The sequence below is a fragment of the Bos indicus x Bos taurus genome, chromosome 1 (assembly GCF_003369695.1).
Source record: "Bos indicus x Bos taurus breed Angus x Brahman F1 hybrid chromosome 1, Bos_hybrid_MaternalHap_v2.0, whole genome shotgun sequence".
Classification (NCBI taxonomy): Eukaryota; Metazoa; Chordata; class Mammalia; order Artiodactyla; family Bovidae; genus Bos; species Bos indicus x Bos taurus.
Window position 1 is genome coordinate 58,305,531 of NC_040076.1, and position 18,698 is coordinate 58,324,228.

General features: G+C 39.5%; 1 protein-coding gene and 1 pseudogene across 2 annotated transcripts in view; both read left to right on the forward strand.

The window, feature by feature from the left end:
* Positions 1-18,698, forward strand: part of GRAMD1C (GRAM domain containing 1C) — a 99,421-nt gene that overhangs the window by 26,187 nt on the left and 54,536 nt on the right. The window lies entirely within an intron of this gene.
* Positions 6,104-7,815, forward strand: LOC113880774 (annotated as a pseudogene).

The following is an 18,698-nucleotide window of genomic DNA, read 5'->3' on the forward strand; positions in this document are numbered from 1 at the left end:
ATTCTATTCAGGGCTATAGGTATAGTGGTTTTTCTAAGATGCACATCTGATCAGTTTAAAACCCTTTATGAATGGTATTCCAGTAACCTTAGAATAAAGCTTGACTGCCTTTCTATGTGGCCTTTTGTATATGTTAATTATCCTCTCATCTGTCTTTATCAAGTTCCCTTCAGTCTCTAGTCTTTTTTGAAGTCAGCTTTCTTTATATATGTCATTTCCTTTTGTTTTGGGGCTTTTTTTAAACTTCATTTTACCTAGAATTGTTTTCCCTCTTCTATACCTGGTTGTCTTTTATTTATGTATTTTAAAATATATATTCATGTATTATGTCTATTTGCATGTATATTTTGTTTATATTTCTCATTTAGGCATGCCTTTACTGTAAGTTTGACGGGGCTGATACAGCTCTTATATTCATCTACTGCTCACCAGAGTAACAGTAGTAATAGTTAAAATGTGGAAACACTGAGCTCCCCCTCAAGTGACTCCTCATACCTTAGCTCTCCTGGCTTCTCTTGTAGGATTCCCAGGGCCTTCCCATAATCCAGCAATGAAAGGTTTATATCTGATAGAGAAAGGTCCTGATCCAGCACTGTGGTTGGTGACCAGTGTTATCATTGTAACTATCACCTCTGGATAGATACCTCTAGTATGTACTCTTGTACTGTCCTTCACATTCCTCAGAGTCCCTTGGACTGCAAGGAGATCAAACCAGTCCATCCTAAAGGAAATTAGTCCTGAATATTCATTGGAAGAACTGATGCTGAAGCTGAAACTCCAATACTTTGGCCACCTGATGGGAAGAACTGACTCATTGCAAAAGACCCTGTTGCTGGGAAAGATCAAGGCAGGAGGAGAAGGGGACAACAGAGGATGAGATGGTTGAATGGCATCACCGACTCGATGGACATGAGTTTGAGCAAGCTCTGGGAGTTGGTGATGGACAAGGAAGCCTTGTGTGCTGCAGTCCATGGGATCACAAAGAGTAGAATACAACTGAGCGACTGAACTGAACTATTTATATTATTGGGCTTCCCAGGTGGCGCAAGTAGTAAAGAACCCACCTGCTAATGCAGAAGACATAAGAGGTTAAATCCCTGGGTCAGGAAGATTCCTTGGAGGAGGGCACAGCAACCCACACCAGTATTCTTGCCTGGAGAATTCTATGGATAGAATTCATATGCCTGTCGAGCTACAGTCCATGGGGTCACAGAGAGTCGGACATGACTGTGATTATCACTTTCACTTTTATCTATATTATTTGCTATTGTAACTCTAGTACAAAGGTCAGTATTTGACATATAATAATGGGTACCCAGTGATTGAATGGATGGTTGATGGATAGAGAAATGAGTGAGTAAATGAATTATCAGTGTCACTTAAAATCAGCAGAGTAGATGTGCTCAACCACAGATAACATATAGAGTTAAGGTAACACTAACAAAAGAATCATGGCATCAGTAGAAGAAAATCCAGTAAAACTCAAATTTAGAAGGAAAGGTCAAATAATGTGTGAAGCAGAAGAAAGCAGTATCAGTATTTTGGGTATAAAGAGTTGTTAAGAATCATAATAGTTTAACAGTATGAAATACAGTTGAACTAAGTGAAAATAACAATTTGTGAAGTTGATCTAAAGTAACTATATAGAGGAAATATACAGTGTTAAATGAACATTTTAAAAAATGAAAAGAAAATAGAATCAATAACTAAGGTTATACCTAGTAAATCTATAAAAGAAGAGGAAATTAAACCTAAAGCTACCAAAGAGAAAGAAATGATAAAGACTAGAGCATAAATTAATGAAATTGAAAACAGAGGAAAAAGTAGAGAAAATCAACAAAGCCAAAGTTGGTTCTCTGAAAAAACTGATAAAATTGATAGGCCGAGAATCTGGTTAACCAAGAGGAATGATAGGTGACATGTCTTACCAATATCAGCAGTGGAAGAGGGTTCATCACTGCTGGTCCCCTGAATATTAAAAAGATAATAAAGAAATACTGTGAACAACTCTATGCCCAAAATACAATAATTTAGTTAAAATAGACCAATTTCTTGAAAAACACAAACTACCAAACCTCACACAAGAAGAAACATATAGCTGGAATAGCTCTATACCTATTAAAGAAATTGAATTTATAGTTAAGAACCTTCCATAAAAAGAAAACTCAATGTAGACAGTGTCAGTGGTGAGTTCTAGCAACCGTTTATGTAAGAAATAGTATCATTCCTTCCAGAAAATAAGAAGGATCACTTCCCAACTCATTTTATGAGATTAGTATTACCAAAATACCAAAACCAGACAGAAACATTCTAGGAAAAGACTAATATCTGTCATGAACATAGAAATAAAGAGATGCAACAAAATATTAGCATATGAGATTCAGCAATTTTTAAAAGAGATTATGCATTATGACCAAGTGGGGTTCATTCCAGGAATGCATGGCTGGTTCAGCATGTTAAAAAAAAGAAAAATCAATCAATATATTTTATCATCTTAGACCAAATATGAAAAACCATATAATCATCTCAATAGATGCAGAAAAAGTATTTGACAGAATTCGACATTCTTTCATATTAAATCTCTCAGCAAGTTAGAAATAGAACTTATTCTACTTCCTTAGAAGAAACTATGAAAAACCTCCAACTAACATTGTACTTAATGATGACTGAATGCCTTCCACCTAAAATTAGAAACTAGGTAAAAATGTCTTCTCTCACTGTTCTTACTCAACATCAGTTCAGTTCAGTCGCTCAGTCATGTCTGACTTTTTGCGACCTCATGAATCGCAGCACGCCAGGCCTCCCTGTCCATCACCAACTCCCGGAGTTCACTCACACTCATGTCCATCGAGTCGGTGATGCCATCCAACCACCTCATCCTCTGTCGTCCCCTTCTCCTCCTGCCCCTAATCTCTCCCAGCATCAGGGTCTTCTCCAATGAGTCAACTCTTCACATGAGGCAGCCAAAGTATTGGAGTTTCAGCTTTAGCATCAGTCCTTCCAATGAACACCCAGGACTGGTCTCCTTTAGAATGGACTGGTTGGACCTCCTTGCAGTCCAAGGGACTCTCAAGAGTCTTCTCCAACACCACAGTTCAAAAGCACCAATTCTCCACCGCTCAGCTTTATTCACAGTCCAACTCTCACATCCATGACCACTGGAAAAACCATAGCCTTGACTAGATGGACCTTTATTGGCAAAGTAACATCTCTGCTTTTCAATATGCTATCTAGGTTGGTCATAACTTTTCTTCCAAGGAGTAAGCGTCTTTTAATTTCATGGCTGCAATCACCATCTGCAGTGATTTTGGAGCCTCCAAAAATAAAGTCTGACACTGTTTCCCCATCTATTTTCCATGAAGTGATGGGACCAGATGCCATGATCTTCGTTTTCTGAATGTTGAGCTTTAAGCCAACTTGTTCACTCTCCTCTTTCACTTTCATCAAGAGGCTTTTTAGTTCCTCTTCACTTTCTGCCATAAGGGTGGTATACCCAAGTAAGACGGTAGGTGTTGTGAGAGGGCATCAGAGGGCAGACACACTGAAACCATAATCACAGTAAACTAGCCAATCTGATCATATGGACCACAGCCTTGTCTAACTAAATGAAACTAAGCCATGCCATGTGGGTCCACCCAGGATGGGTGGTTCATGGTGGAGAGGTCTGACAGAATGTGGTCCACTGGAGAAGGGAATGGCAAACCACTTCAGTATTCTTGCCTTGAGAACCCCATGAACAGTATGAAAAGGCAAAATGATAGGATACTGAAAGAGAAACTCCCCAGGTCAGTAGGTGCCCAATATGCTACTGGAGATCAGTGGAGAAATAACTCCAGAAAGAATGAAGGGATGGAGCCAAAGCAAAAACAATAGCCAGCTGTGGATGTGACTGGTGATAGAAGCAAGGTCCGATGCTGTAAAGAGCAATATTGCATAGGAACCTGGAATGTCAGGTCCATGAATCAAGGCAAACTGGAAGTGGTCAAACAAGAGATGGCAAGAGTGAATGTCGACATTCTAGGAATCAGTGAACTGAAATGGTCTGGAATGGGTGAATTTAACTCAGATGACCATTATATCTACTACTGTGGGCAGGAATTCCTTAGAAGAAATGGAGTAGCCTTCATGGTCAACAAAAGAGTCCGAAATGCAGTACTTGGATGCAATCTCAAAAACGACAAAATGATCTCCATTCGTTTCCAAGGCAAACCATTCAATATCACAGTGATCCAAGTCTATGCCCCAACCAGTAATGCTGAAGAAGCTGAAGTTGAATGGTTCTATGAAGACCTACAAGACCTTTTAGAACTAACACCCAAAAAAGATGTCCTTTTCACTACAGGGGACTGGAATGCAAAAGTAGGAAGTCAAGAAACACTTGGAGTAACAGACAAATTTGGCCTTGGAGTACAGAATGAAGCAATGCAAAGGCTAATAGAGTTTTGCCAAGAAAATGCACTGGTCATAGCAAACACCCTCTTCCAACAACACAAGAGAAGACTCTACACATGGACATCACCAAATGGTCAACACCGAAATCAGATTGATTATATTTTTTACAGCCAAAGATGGAGAAGCTCTGTACAGTCAGCAAAAACAAAACCCGGAGCTGACTGTGGCTAAGATCATGAACTCCTTATTGTAAAATTCAGACTTAAATTGAAGATAGTAGGGAAAACCACTAGAGCATTCAGGCATGACTCAACATTTTACTAGAAGTTTAAGTGCAGTAAGTGCAACAGACTTGAAATAAAAGGCATATACATTAGGAGAACAGGAAATAGAAACTAACTTTATTGCCAATAGACATGATTATTCATTTAGAAAATCTCAGATAATCTACAAAAATTTCTAGATTTAATGAGTGAATTTAGTGGTGTCTTGGTGGTAAAGAATCTGCCTGCCAATAAGGGAGATGCAGATTTGATCCCTGGGTTGGGAAGATCCCCTGGAGAAGGAAATGGGAACCACTCCAGTGTTCTTGCCTGGGAAATCCCATGGACAGAGGAGCTTGGCAGGCTACAGTCCATAGGGCCACAAAAGAGTTGGACACGACTTAGCGACTAAATAACAATGATAACAAAATTGAAAATTATTTGAAGCTAAAAGAAACATTTATATACACTAGCAAAGAACAATTGGAATTGAAATTTTAAAAATAACATTTACATCAGAACTTCCCAATAATGAAGTACGTAGGTATAAATCTAACAAATATGTAGGCTCTATATGCTAACAAATGTAACACATTAACAAAAGAAGTCTAAATAAATGTTTATAGATTGGAAGACTCAATATTATTGAGGTCTCCGTTCTCTCAAATGAAAAACCCCAGAATATTTTTTCATAGATGAGGAAATAGACAAACTGATTTTAAAATTTGTATGGAAAAAACAAAGGATTTAGAATAGCCAAAATAATTCTGAAAAAGAACAAAGCTGGAAGACATACATTACTCAATTTCAAGACTTACTATAAATCTGTAGTAATCAAGACAGTCTGAGATTTGCCAAGGATAGACATTTAGATAAATGGAACAGAAAATAGCTCAGATATAAATTCATACAAATATTGTGAACTCATTTTTGACAAAGGTGCAAATGCAAAAATAATTTAATGGAGAAAAGTTCATCTTCAACAAATGGTACTGGAACAATTAGATGTCCATAAGCAGAAAATGAATGAACCTTGAAGCAAAACACACTATTTACAGAAATTACCTCAAAATGGATCATAGAACTAAATAGAAAACTGTAGAATTTGTAGAAGAAAACATCTGGGTTTTTTCCCTAGAGGAAATCTCTGTTTGAATTTGATGATGAATCTTTAGGTGTAACACCAATAGCATGATTTATACAAGAAAGAATCGATAAGTTGTACTTCATCAAAATTAAAATCTTTTGCTATGCAAAAGATACATTTTAGAGGGTGAAAATATAAGACACAAACAGGGAGAAAATAGCTGTAAATCACATATCTGATTAAAAAAACAAACATACACGTCTATCCACAATAGAAACTATTCTTAAAAGTCAACAGTAAGAACACAAACAACCCTATTAAAAAATGGGCCGATAAGCTTTTTTGCAATGGGTTTGCTGCCAGGACACAGGTGTCATGAAAACCACCATTAAACCTAAGCAAAAATGGGAGAGGAAAAGACCCACATCAACATTGTTGTCATTGGGCATGTAGATTCAGGGAAGTCTACCATGACTGGCCATCTGATCTACAAATGTAGCGGGGTCGACAAGAACAATTGAAAAGTTCGAGAAGGAGGCTGCCTAGATGGAAAAGGGCCTTCAGTTATGCCTGTGTCTTGGACAAACTGAAAGCTGAATGTGAGCGTGGTATCACCATTGATATCTCCCTGTGGAAATTTGAGACCAGCAAGTACTATGTTACCATCATTGATGCGCCAGGACACAGAGACTTCATGAAAAACAGGCACATCCCAGGCTGACTGTTCTGTCCTGATTGTTGCTGCTGGTGTTGGTGAATTTGAAGCTGGTATCTCCAAGAACGGGCAGACTTATGAGCATGCCCTTCTGGCTTACACTCTGGGTGTGAAATAACTAATTGTTGGCGTTAACAAAATGGATTCCACTGAGCCAACCTACAGCCAGAAGAGATACGAGGAAATTGTTAAGGAAGTCAGCACCTACATTAAGAAAATTGGCTACAACCCTGACACAGTAGCATTTGTGCCAATTTCTGGCTGGAATGGTGACAACGTAATGGAGCCAAGTGCTAACCTTCCATGGTTCAAGGGATGGAAAGTCACTCGTAAGGACGGCAGTGCCAGTGGAACCGTCCTGCTTGAAGCTCTGGATTGCATCCTGCCACCAACTCACCCAACTGACAAACCCTTGCGTTTGCCCCTCCAGGATGTCTGTAAAATTGGTGGTATCAGTACTGTCCCTGTCGATAGGGTGGAGACTGGTGTTCTCAAACCTGGCATGGTGGTCACCTTTGCTTCAGTCAATGTAAGAACTGAAGTGAAGTCTGTAGAAATGCACCATCAAGCATTGAGTGAAGCCCCTCCTGGAGACAATGTGGGCTTCAATGTCAAAAATGTATCTGTCAAAGATGTTTGTCATGGCAATGTGGCTGGTGACAGCAAAAATGACCCACCAATGGAAGCAGCTGGCTTCACAGCTCAGGTGATTATTTGGAACCATCGAGGCCAAATCAGTGCCGGATATGCACCTGTGCTGGACTGTCACACAGCTCACGTTGCTTGCAAGTTTGCTGAGCTGAAGACTGATCGTCTTTCTGGGAAAAAGCTGGAAGATGGCCCTAAATTCTTGAAATGTGGTGATGCTGCCATCGTTGACATGGTTCCTGGCAAGCCCGTGTGTGTCGAGAGCTTCTCTATCTTCCCCAGGGCTGTTTTTTTGCTGTGGATGACATGAGACAGACAGTCGCTGTGGGTGTCATTAAAGCAGTGGACAAGAAGGCAGCTGGAGCTAGCAAGGTCACCAAGTCTGCCCAGAAAGCTCAGAAGGCTAAATGGATATTATCCCCAATACCTGCCACCCCAGTATTAATCAGTGTTGGAAGAATGGTCTCAGAACTGTTTGTCTCAATTGGCCATTTAAGTTTAGTAGTAAAAGACTGGTTAATGACAACAATGCATCGTAAAACCTTCAGAAGGAAAGGAGAATGTTTTTGTGGTCCGTATGTTTTGTGTGTGGCAGTTTAAGTTATTTATTTGTAAAATTAGTACTTTTTAATGAAAACAACTTGACCAAAAATCTGTCATAGAATTTGAGACCCATTAAAAATAAGTTTAATGAGGAAAAAAAAAATGGGCAGATTCTTTACCAAAGGAGATATATGGATGGCAAATAAGCATATGAAAAATTGCACACTATCATAGGAAAATACAGATTAAACGCACAATTAAATAAATGACATATCTAATAGAATTGCTAAAATTAAACACTAAAACAGTGGACAACACCAAATGATGATGAGGCTGCAAAGATATAAGACTCCCCTGTGTTGGAAGATGTGAGTGAGTGTGATTGACCTCTACCATAGAGAGCTCACCAGTCAGGTACCTGATATTGGTCCTTGTTCTAGCTGTCACTCTTTGTGATTCTGTGTGGAGTCTCTCTGGAGTGGGATAGCTTCAACCTTCTCTTGTGTATTTTTTGAGCTGAGACTTTCTCTACACTGTGGCTTATCCATTAGTGTCCACTTTCTGTCTCTTAAAATTTAATCAAAACTTCTAGTCAACCAATGTACGCATTCTGTCTACCCCTCAGCATTGCAAAAGGAACAGAACTAGACACTCATGTCAACTTAGACCAGAAGTTCCATGGACTAGATTTGTTCTATGTACTATTCACACTTCTAAATATGATCGTTGCTTTGAATGTATTCTCTTGGGAGAACGTATACTTTTTATAGTGACACCATTGCTCAAAACATTTTTTAATGTCTCTGATTAAATGAGTGAACAAGGTAGATTTTTTACCCTAGAAAATGTTGCACTGGAGAAATAGAATTCAAAACAAAATATCCTACCCACCCAGAAAACCTCTCTACAAAAGTAAAAGAGAAAGAAAACACTTGGTTTTATTATTGAATAAGCATTAAATTAGAGTGTGATGGACATCACAAGCAATCTGCAAAAGAGGTTGTGAAGGCAGAAAGAAATCTCCTCTTTTTATGTAGGCAGGCAGATACAGCCATTACACATATTCTAAAGGTAAGTAATAACTAGCCCTCAAGTTGAGGCTTCCCTGGTGGCTCAGAGGTTAAAGCGTCTGCCTGGAATTCAGGAGACCTGGGTTCGATCCCTGGGTCAGGAAGATCCCCTGGAGGAGGAAATGGCAACCCACTCCAGTACTCTTGCCTGGAGAATCCCATGGAGGGAGGAGCCTGGTAGGCTACAGTCCATGGGGTTGCAAAGAGTTGGACATGACTGAGTGACTTCACTTTCACTTTCAGCCCTCAAGTTAGAGGACTTGACAGCACCATATGTCATATCAGTTTATCCTAAATTCATCTGGTAATTGGGTCAGCTATGTTAGCTAATTGGCTTTATCCAAAGGAAAAATAAACTCACTTCTTAAAGACAGGAGTTAGTTTGCAACTTGAATCAAGGCAGCCATGGAAATTACCCAGTCAGAGAAACTAGGAGATGGGGTCTTATCATCCCTGTTGTTTGAAAGAGGTGGCTCCCAAGTCCTGGAGGAAACATCAGGGTTATAAAACTGGCAAGAAGCCTATTTTGCTTTTAAAAAGATTTCACATCTCACAGGTGCAGAGAAAGAATTTACAGGCTTTCTAAGGAAAATGCTCTAAAGAGAGGAGGGGGGTCTCTTTCCGTTTTTTTTTCACCAGAGAAAATTAATTTTTTCTTTTTCAGTTTGCATCTGTCCTTACAGTTTGCTCAGGTAAAAAGCAAAGGAACAACAACGACAAAACCAGCAATGTAAAGTATAAAAAAATGCGAATGGTTATCTTTTGTAGTTTATGTACAAAATTATAATAGAAAGCAATCCTAAAAATGTTGTTCCAGAGTCTGACTTAAGCAAATCACTGTTCTTGGACTCCCAAAGATGATTGTGAGGTAGGAGATAGATGGGCTTCAGATTGGAAATTTACAATCAGCCACCCTTCTGCTTTCATTTCTTGAGATAAGAGATAGGTGGGCTTCAATTGAGGAATTTACAACTAATAAAAACAGAGTAAATAGCCAGTCTTTGTCTCTTAACTCAAGGGAATAATCATGGCAAGGACAAAGAAAGGACAAAACCCTGTCTGATAAGCGAGACACTACACATGCGCAGAAAGGCTCCTTGGAGTAAAAAATCAGAGGGTCATTTGAGGCCATAATGAGTCACGCTTGATCCATCTTGGCTAGGGTGTGCGTGCACACCCCAGGGAGGGTCCTGAGACAAATTAACCAGGTGGGACAAAGCAAGGTGATTGGCCTGAGGGAAGACCCGGAAGACTGCCCCTTCATAAAGGATTTAAACTTAACCAAAAGACGTGACTTTCTCTCTGAGCTAGCCCACACGCCTTTCCACGTGTACTTTTCAATAAACTTTACTTTACTCTTTTCCGCCTCCTTGCCTGAATTCGTTCTTGACTAGGCAGGCAAGACTAGGGAACTTAGCCCTAACTGCTGGCTCCTGTGGCCCATTGGTTAGGACTCCTGGTCTTGGAAACTAGGAGCCTGCTTCCAGCTACCTTTCGCTGCTGCTTGCTGCAAGCTGCCACTTACAGCAAGCTGCCACTTACTGCCACTCATGTCTGAAATCAATTGCTGCTAGAAAAGAATACTTTGGGATGTGTGTTTCCTGCTGTTATTGCGTAAAAAACACATTCTCTTAATTCATCATCATCTCCCTTACAGAGCTATGCCTAAATTCTTCTGTAAAATTAAATAGTACATAAATAATACATTGTTCATTTGAAAATGAGTGTACGACTTATTGTGCAAGCTTACTCTGGGAGTATATAGTGCTGATTCACTCCATCTGTATTCCTGTTAACACTTTTCACATATTTCAACTGTATCCTTTGTTATATTTTAGTTAATAAAGTAAATCTTTAGGCATTGGAGCCATTCACTTGGCTGAAATTGGTCACGTAAAAACTAGCAAGTTGATGTTAATACGTGCATCAAAGTGACCTGTGCTGCTTGGTTAATTTACTTAACTTTATTTAAATTTTCCAGTAACCAATTATAAAGTTATAAAAGGGACTTCCCTAATGGCTCAGTGATAAAGAATCCATCTGCAATGCAGGAGAGGCAGGAGAGGCAGGTTTGATTCCTGTGTCAGGAAGGTTCTCTCAAGGAGGAAATGGCAGCCCACTGTAGTATTATTACCTGGAAAATCCCATGGACAGAGGAGCCTGGCAGGCTACAGTCCATGGAATCACACAGAGTTGGACACAACTGAGCACGAACACACACACACACAGAATTATGAACACATAAAACAATTTTTGACAAACATAATTCAATTGTGGATTAATCAGACTGTTAACATGACTCAAGTCAGGTAGAAGATTGCCTTCTGAAGTGCCGATTAGTGTTGTGGTACAGGTTTATTAGTCAGTAGGGAAACTGGGAGGAAAAAAAGGTAAAATCCCTTTGCTTTTAAAAAATTTTTTGTCCATATCTTGTCTGGGACTTATTGCTAGGAAGCCATCTTATAAAAAAACAACCTAAGTGAGGTAGGAGTTTATTACAATAAAACATACCTGTTTTAGAGAGATTGTTTTTAAAAACCACTGAAAAAAACCTGTCAATCTATATCAAATAGTCTTCAGTTAAAATGCTAGCATATCTTTGAATAGAGTTAATGAAGGAAAGTTATGACCAACCTAGATAGCATATTCAAAAGCAGAGACATTACTTTGCCAACAAAGGTCCGGCTAGTCAAGGCTATGGTTTTTCCTATATGGATGTGAGAGTTGGACTGTGAAGAAGGCTGAGCGCCGAAGAATTGATGCTTTTGAACTGTGGTGTTGAAGACTCTTGAGAGTCCCTTGGACTGCAAGGAGATCCAACCAGTCCATTTTGAAGGAGATCAGCCCTGGGTGTTCTTTGGAAGGAATGATGCTAAAGCTGAAACTCCAGTACTTTGGCCACCTCATGCGAGGAGTTGACTCATTGGAAAAGACTCTGATGCTGGGAGGGATTGGGGGCAGGAGGAGAAGGGGACGACAGAGGATGAGATGGCTGGATGGCATCAGACTCGATGGATGTGTCTGGGTGAACTCTGGGAGTTGGTGATGGACAGGGAGGCCTGATGTTGCAAAGAGTCATGGGGTCGCAAAGAGTCGGACACGACTGAGCGACTGATCTGATCTGAATGTAAAATAGAGCAGCGGTTCTCAAATTGTGGTCCACAGACTAGCCACATTGACGTCAGCTGGGACCTTGCTAGATGTGCACACTCTTCCCCCAGCCCAGACGTAGTTAATCGGAAACGTGGGGAGGGGCCTGGAAATCTGTATTGTGATCAATCTACCAGGTATGTCTTTTTTTTTTAATTAAAAAAATTTTTTTTGAACTTTTTGTTTTATATTGGAGAGAATCCAACTGCAGTTTAGGAGACACAGGTTCGATCCCTGGGTCGGGAAGATCCTCTGGAGGAGGACATGGCAATCCCTCCAGTATTCTTGCCCAAGAAATCCCATGGACAGAGGAGCCTGGCAGGCTACAGTCCATAGAGTGGCAAAAGAGTTGGATACAACTTAGCGACTAAACAACAGCCAATTAACAATGTTGTGATAGTTTTAGGTGAACAGCAAAGGGACTCATCCATACATATACATGTATCCATCCTCCCCACAAACTCCCTTTCCACAGACTGTCACATTATACTCAGCAGAGTTTCCTGTGCTATACAGTAGGACTTTGTTCTACCACATATTTCTGATCTGATATTTGAGAAGAACTGAATTAATAAAATGTTTCAGTGGTTTAGATAAAAGTTTCAGAATACCTCAGGATGACCTTTAGCCCCATCCCTGTTTTAGAAATGCATACTAGTGAATGAGTAACTTAATCTGCTTAATTATTTACTAGGATTTTTTCTTTTTTGATTTGGTGGTGTCTCAGTTCTGTTTTGCTGAAGGAAGCACTGTGAAAGACTTGAATTCCTTTGTTAAGTTTTTAGTATTTGCTTAGAAATTTAACATGAGCAAATTTAAATATCTTGGGATTCATAACCTTAATAACTTTTTCCTAAAATTACTAGTCACTTAATATTATTTAAAAATATATCAATTAAGCTAAATCTCCTCATAGCAGCTCTTTATAGCTTATTAATAATTTAGCAATGCTTTTTACATTAGCCACAGAGCCATGTCTTAATCTTAGAGGTGCGGTGTTAACTTACTGGTAGGCAGTGGCATTTATCAGAGCCCTCTTGATTTTGCTGGATTTTAGTGCTGAGTTAGAAATGACCAAATTTGAAGCTAAACTTAAAATATATAAAATTTATAGAGTCATCCCTCCCTCACTCTCATCCAGCATCTAATTAGTTACCAATTCCCTATCCGTGTGTGTGTGCAAAGTTGCTTCAGTAGCGTCTGACTCTTGGTGACCCTATAGACTGTAGCCTGCCAGGCTCCTCTGTCCATGGGATTCTCTAGGCACGAATACAGGAATGGGTTATCAAGCCCTCCTCCAGGAGATCTTCCTGACCCAGGGATTGAACCCGTGTTTCTTGTGTCTCCTGCACTGGCAAGTGGGTTCTTTACCTCTAGTGCCATCTGGGAAGCCCCAGTCAGTACTACCCCTTAAATATCTCTGAATCTAACTACTTCTTTCTCTAGTACTGCCATCTTTTGGTCTGAGCCACCATCAGTTTCCCCCTGGATTTCCTAATGATTTATCTAAATCCATTCTCACAGTGTGAATTATTTGGTGTTTAATAACATACATCTGATTATGTTCCTCCACTTGATACTCACTGCTGGCTTTTCATAAAGTCCACTGTCTGCCATGGTCTGTGAGACCTTACATGATCCAGCTTCTCCAGCTTCTCTAGCAGGAGATCTATCTTTGTATAGTTGCTTAAAGGTATTGTTTCTTTCTACCACAGGGCCTTTGCACATCCTGTTCCCTCATGGTCCAGTTGACCCTTTATTGATCTTTAGATTTCAGTTTAAAAGTCACTTTTTCTGGAGAACTTTTCTATATATATTCTCTCTGCCCCATACCCCATACCTATATGCTCCTTGTTGTACACTTTCAGCTTTCTCCACACTTTGGTCATTAGGCTGTTTTTCTATCTGTTTATTGTATACCTTCTCCACTAGACTGCATTCCACAAGGGCAAGTTTTATTTCTCATAACCTTGCTGCTACTGCTACTGCTAAGTCACTTCAGTCGTGTCCGACTCTGTGTGACCCCATAGACGGCAGCCACCAGGCTCCCCCATCCCTGGGATTCTCCAGTCAAGAACACTGGAGTGGGTCTGGTAACCCTAGTGACTAGCAAAAAATATCTGGTGTGTGGTGCTCAAAGTATAGGAAGAAGGGAATGAATGAATGAATGAACTAATGAACAAAGCGATGACTTTCCCTGGTTAAAGTACTATGAGATTTGTGAAGTTGGCACAGTTTTTAGTTACTAAGCCGTTCCTTATTTCTTGTGTATGTAGATTATGCTTGTGCTCTTCAGAGGGACATTTTGCTTCAGGGACGACTCTACCTTTCAGAAAACTGTATGTTTCTATAGCAACATCTTCAGATGGGAAACTACATTAAGACATGTTTTCATTAGATTTGCTGATATAAATAATCGCATAGACAAGTATGTATACAGCGCTCCTAAAAACAGTGTACTTTAGATTTCAAAGTAAGTTGATATATATTTATCTATACTTGTATACATCTACATTTATTTATGTGTAGTATAAGTGTGTAACATATTTTTCTTAATACATCGAGCTCCATTTGTATATATTTAATATAATTGGGAAAGAGATTTCAGGTTGAAAAAAGCTTGAACACACCTCCTTTGGCTGCCAAAAGCAGGTCTTATGTGACAGACTGAGTTTTGTTTGTGTCTCTGTGTGTTTTAATATGGAACATAAACTCTTTCATGTCTTTTTACACTTTATCCTAATATTAGATAATAGGAGCTGATGGGGGAAATTACTGAAGGAAAGAATGTCTGTTTACCATGTTTTCCTCCAAGAATGCAAACATGTGCTCATTAACTCCTTCAGGTTTTTAATCTGAATATTATGGGCCAGGTTGATGTAATACTTGATATTTTGTGTTGTGTATGTTTCTGAGAAATTTGTTTTGCAGTTTTTCATTTTTTTTGTATGTTTAGATTTCTATTGATTTAAAGAACATAACCTTCATAACCAAGGAGAAAACTGCTCGACTTATCCCAAATGCTATCCAGATCGTTACAGAGGGTGAAAAGGTGAAAAACTACCTTTGCCTTATTACATAATGTGGAGAAAATTTGCCTCATACTAATCATCAGAGTTGGGAATATAAGCAGTTCTTGAAGTTAGGAATATCTGATAGAGATACACTGTATTTAATACTAGATTTCTGTATACTTAAATACTGGTTTTTGATTGACTTTAAATAACTACTCAAATTTTTTGTAGTTTATTATTTACAGAAAAGTTTCTCTCATATTTTTCATTTCTTAATTATAAGAGGTAGGTGGAATAAACCTTAGCAAAACATCCTTATCATTTTAAAATACTCTAATAGTTATATGATTGTTGTTTAGTCAATAATACCTTCACAGTATCAATTAATAAAAATGAACAGTTCTGGTGAACAGAGATTTGGTAGCATGTAAGTAAGGACATAATCATTACAACCTTTTTTTAGAATGGCAATTTGCTTTAGCTGCCATCATTTTTATTATGCACCTACAATATCCATCAGTTCTTGGTATGAAGAATCTTTCTCTACTCACCTGGAAAATTAATTAACAGTTCTGTATGTAACTTTAGAAGCAAAATGCTGAGAAAGAAAAAGAAGGAAGGGAGGAAAAAGGAAAACATGGTAGGGGATGAAGGAGGAGAAGGAAGGAAGGAAACAGGGAAGGAAATGAAAGAGAAAAGAGGCAGTAGAGCAGAGGACAGGGGAGATAAATAGATTGAATCATTATAATGATACTTTTTAATCTTGTAAGGTTTCTTTCACATGCACTTTTGGTTTTAAACAGTCTCATCATTACAAAACACTTCCAGGTACAGTACAAAGAACTTTTCCCCTGGAAACTATTTGAGAATAAGTTGTCACTCTGAAGCCTTATCACCCCAGAAGTCTAGCATGTATTTCCATCAAAGACATTCTCCTACCTAACCACTGCATGACCATCAAATGCAAGACTTTAGTATTGATCATTGTCACTGCTGCGTTCTCAAACCTGTTTCAGTTTCCTCTATTATCCCAATAATATCCTTTATAGCAAATAGACCCAGTTCAGAAATGTGTATTACATTTAGTTGTCAAGGTCTTTAATTTCCATATTCTAAACTAATCTCTTAGTTGTTCCTTGACTTTTGTGCCCTTGACACTTCTAAAGATTATATTAATGGGTAAGTTATTTTGTAGGATATCCCTCAGTTGTCTTTATCTGGTATTTTCTTATGATTAAGTTTAAGTTTTGCAATTTTGGCAGAAATAACACAGAAGTTCGGACAAGGCAATGGCACCCCACTCCAGTACTCTTGCCTAGAAAATCCCATGGATGGAGGAGCCTGGTAGGCTGCAGTCCATGGGGTCGAGAAGAGTCGGACACGACTGAGTGACTTCACTTTCACTTTTCACTTTCATGCATTGGAGAAGGAAATGGCAACCCACTCCAGTGTTCTTGCCTGGAGAATCCCAGGGATGGGAGCCTGGTGGGCTGCCATCTGTGGGGTCGCACAGAGTCAGACACAACTGACGTGACTTAGCAGCAGCAGCAGCAGCAGCACAGAAGTTATTCTCTGTTCTTTCCATTGCATCCTCTCAGATGGTGGGGCTTCTTAAGTGGTGCTTGTGGTAAAGAACCTGCCTGCCAGTGCAGGAGACAAAAGAGGCGTGGGTTGGATCCCTGGGTTGGGAGGATCCCCTGGAGTGGGAAAAGACAACCCACTCTAGTATTTTTGCCTGGAAAATTTAGTGGACAGAGGGGCCTAGTGGGCTATAGTCCATGGGCCACAATTGAGCAACTGAACACACACTCACACACACACACACACACATCTTGCTGTTGATATTCTTGATATTCATTTTGATCATTTAATAAGATGGTGTAAATAAGACTTTACTGTAAAGTTAGTCTGTTTTCCTTTGTAATTATGTTTTGTAGTAAGCTACTTTGTAAATATACAATTCCTCATCAAATTCATTCATTTATTTACTCATATCAGTGTGACCTCATAATGTCTTATTTTAGTTAATAAGTTATAATCCATTGCTATCATTATTTATTTTAATACTCAAATTGTCCCAGGTTTGGTCAGTGGGAGCCCCTCAAACTGGCTCTAGTATCCTTTTGACTGTTTTCAGCATTATTTGAGCATTTCCTTGCTTTTTAGCACAGATATTACAGGCTTTCCCCATCTCAGTCCTGGAGTCAACCAGGGCGTGAGAGCCCAGTAGTCCTGGCGCCCAGGCTCTTGTGTGCAGACTCGGTAGTTGTGGTACACGGGCTTCGTTGCTCTGTGGCATGTGGGGTCTCCCCAGATCAGGGATCAAACCTGTGTCTCCTGCATTAACAGGCAGATTCTTTACCACTGAGCCACCAGAGAAGCCCTAAAATAAACTTATTCTTAATTGTACAATTAATATATCTGACGAGGAAAAATTATAAATTTCTCTATGGCAGAACAATCAAACTAAGTTAGAATTGAAACACATGTAACACACCCCAGCATGTCCCCATTTGGGATAGGCTTCTCCCAGCGTGCAGTGTACATCTGTGTTACGTGTTAACCAGACCTCCTGGGGCAGGAGGCTGTAATCAACCTTTGAGGAGAATACACCTATTCTTCAGACACCAGTGTTGTCATTTTAAGATTAATATTTCTTTTTCCATCCCATACAGGGGTTCTCAGTGAGCTAAAGACTCGCTCTGTACATACACACTTGACCAAACATTTCTGATGAACTTTATAATTTAACCTGTTAATACGATACATGATTCTTTGTCTAACTGCATCTCTAACTGCTGACTAGTGGAACAGTCCTCAGAAATTTCTGACTGTCTCTGGGTTCTCATCTTCAGTTTGGCTTGAATAAATTTCTCTTTTATTCTTGGCTTGATGGTTAATTGAATTTTTGTCCACATATGTATACGTTGCATTATTTGACAAAGTCATCAAACAGTTCTGAAACTAACATCTTCCTTCCATGCTAATCTCATTGCCTTTTTAGAGGCAAACACTGTTATCAGTTTGGTATATATCTTTTCAGGGCTTCCCTGGTGGCCCAGTGGTAAAGAACCTGCCTTGCCAATGCAGGAGACTCAGGTTCAATCCCTGGGTTGGGAAGATTCCCTAGAGAAGGAAATGGCAACCCACTCCAGTATTCTTGCCTGGGAAATCCCATGGACAGAGGAGCCTGGCTGGCTACAGTCCATGGGATAGCATATGTCTTTTCATACCTTTCCTTTGTATTTACATGTATGCTGCTGCTGCTGCTGCTAAGTCGCTTCAGTTGTGTCCGACTCTGTGCGACCCCATAGACGGCAGCCCACCAGGCTCCCCCATCCCTGGGATTCTCCAGGCAAGAATACTGGAGTGGGTTGCCATTTCCTTCTCCAACGCATGAAAGTGAAAAGTGAAAGTGAAGTCGCTTAGTCATGTCCGACTCCTAGTGACCCCATGGACTGCAGCCTACCAGGCTCCTCCATCATGGGATTTTCCAGGCAAGAGTACTGGAGTGGGGTGCCATTGCCTTCTCCAAATGTATATATATAAGCGTATATCTTTGCTTTGTTTTTAAAGTAAGTGTTATCCTATATTTGTTGTCCTTCAGTTCTCCTTTCTTAAAAAAAAACATTGTTTCTTGGAGTCACAGGTTAGCACGTGTAGATCGTCCTCTCTCTGTTTATTAATGTGCTGTATAATATTTTGTAGAATGGATTTACTATGGTTTCCTGGACCATTAGTTCATTTCCATTGTTTTATTACAAACAGTACTGTGGTGAACAGCCTGACCATGCTTTCTTAAGCTCATGTGTGGCT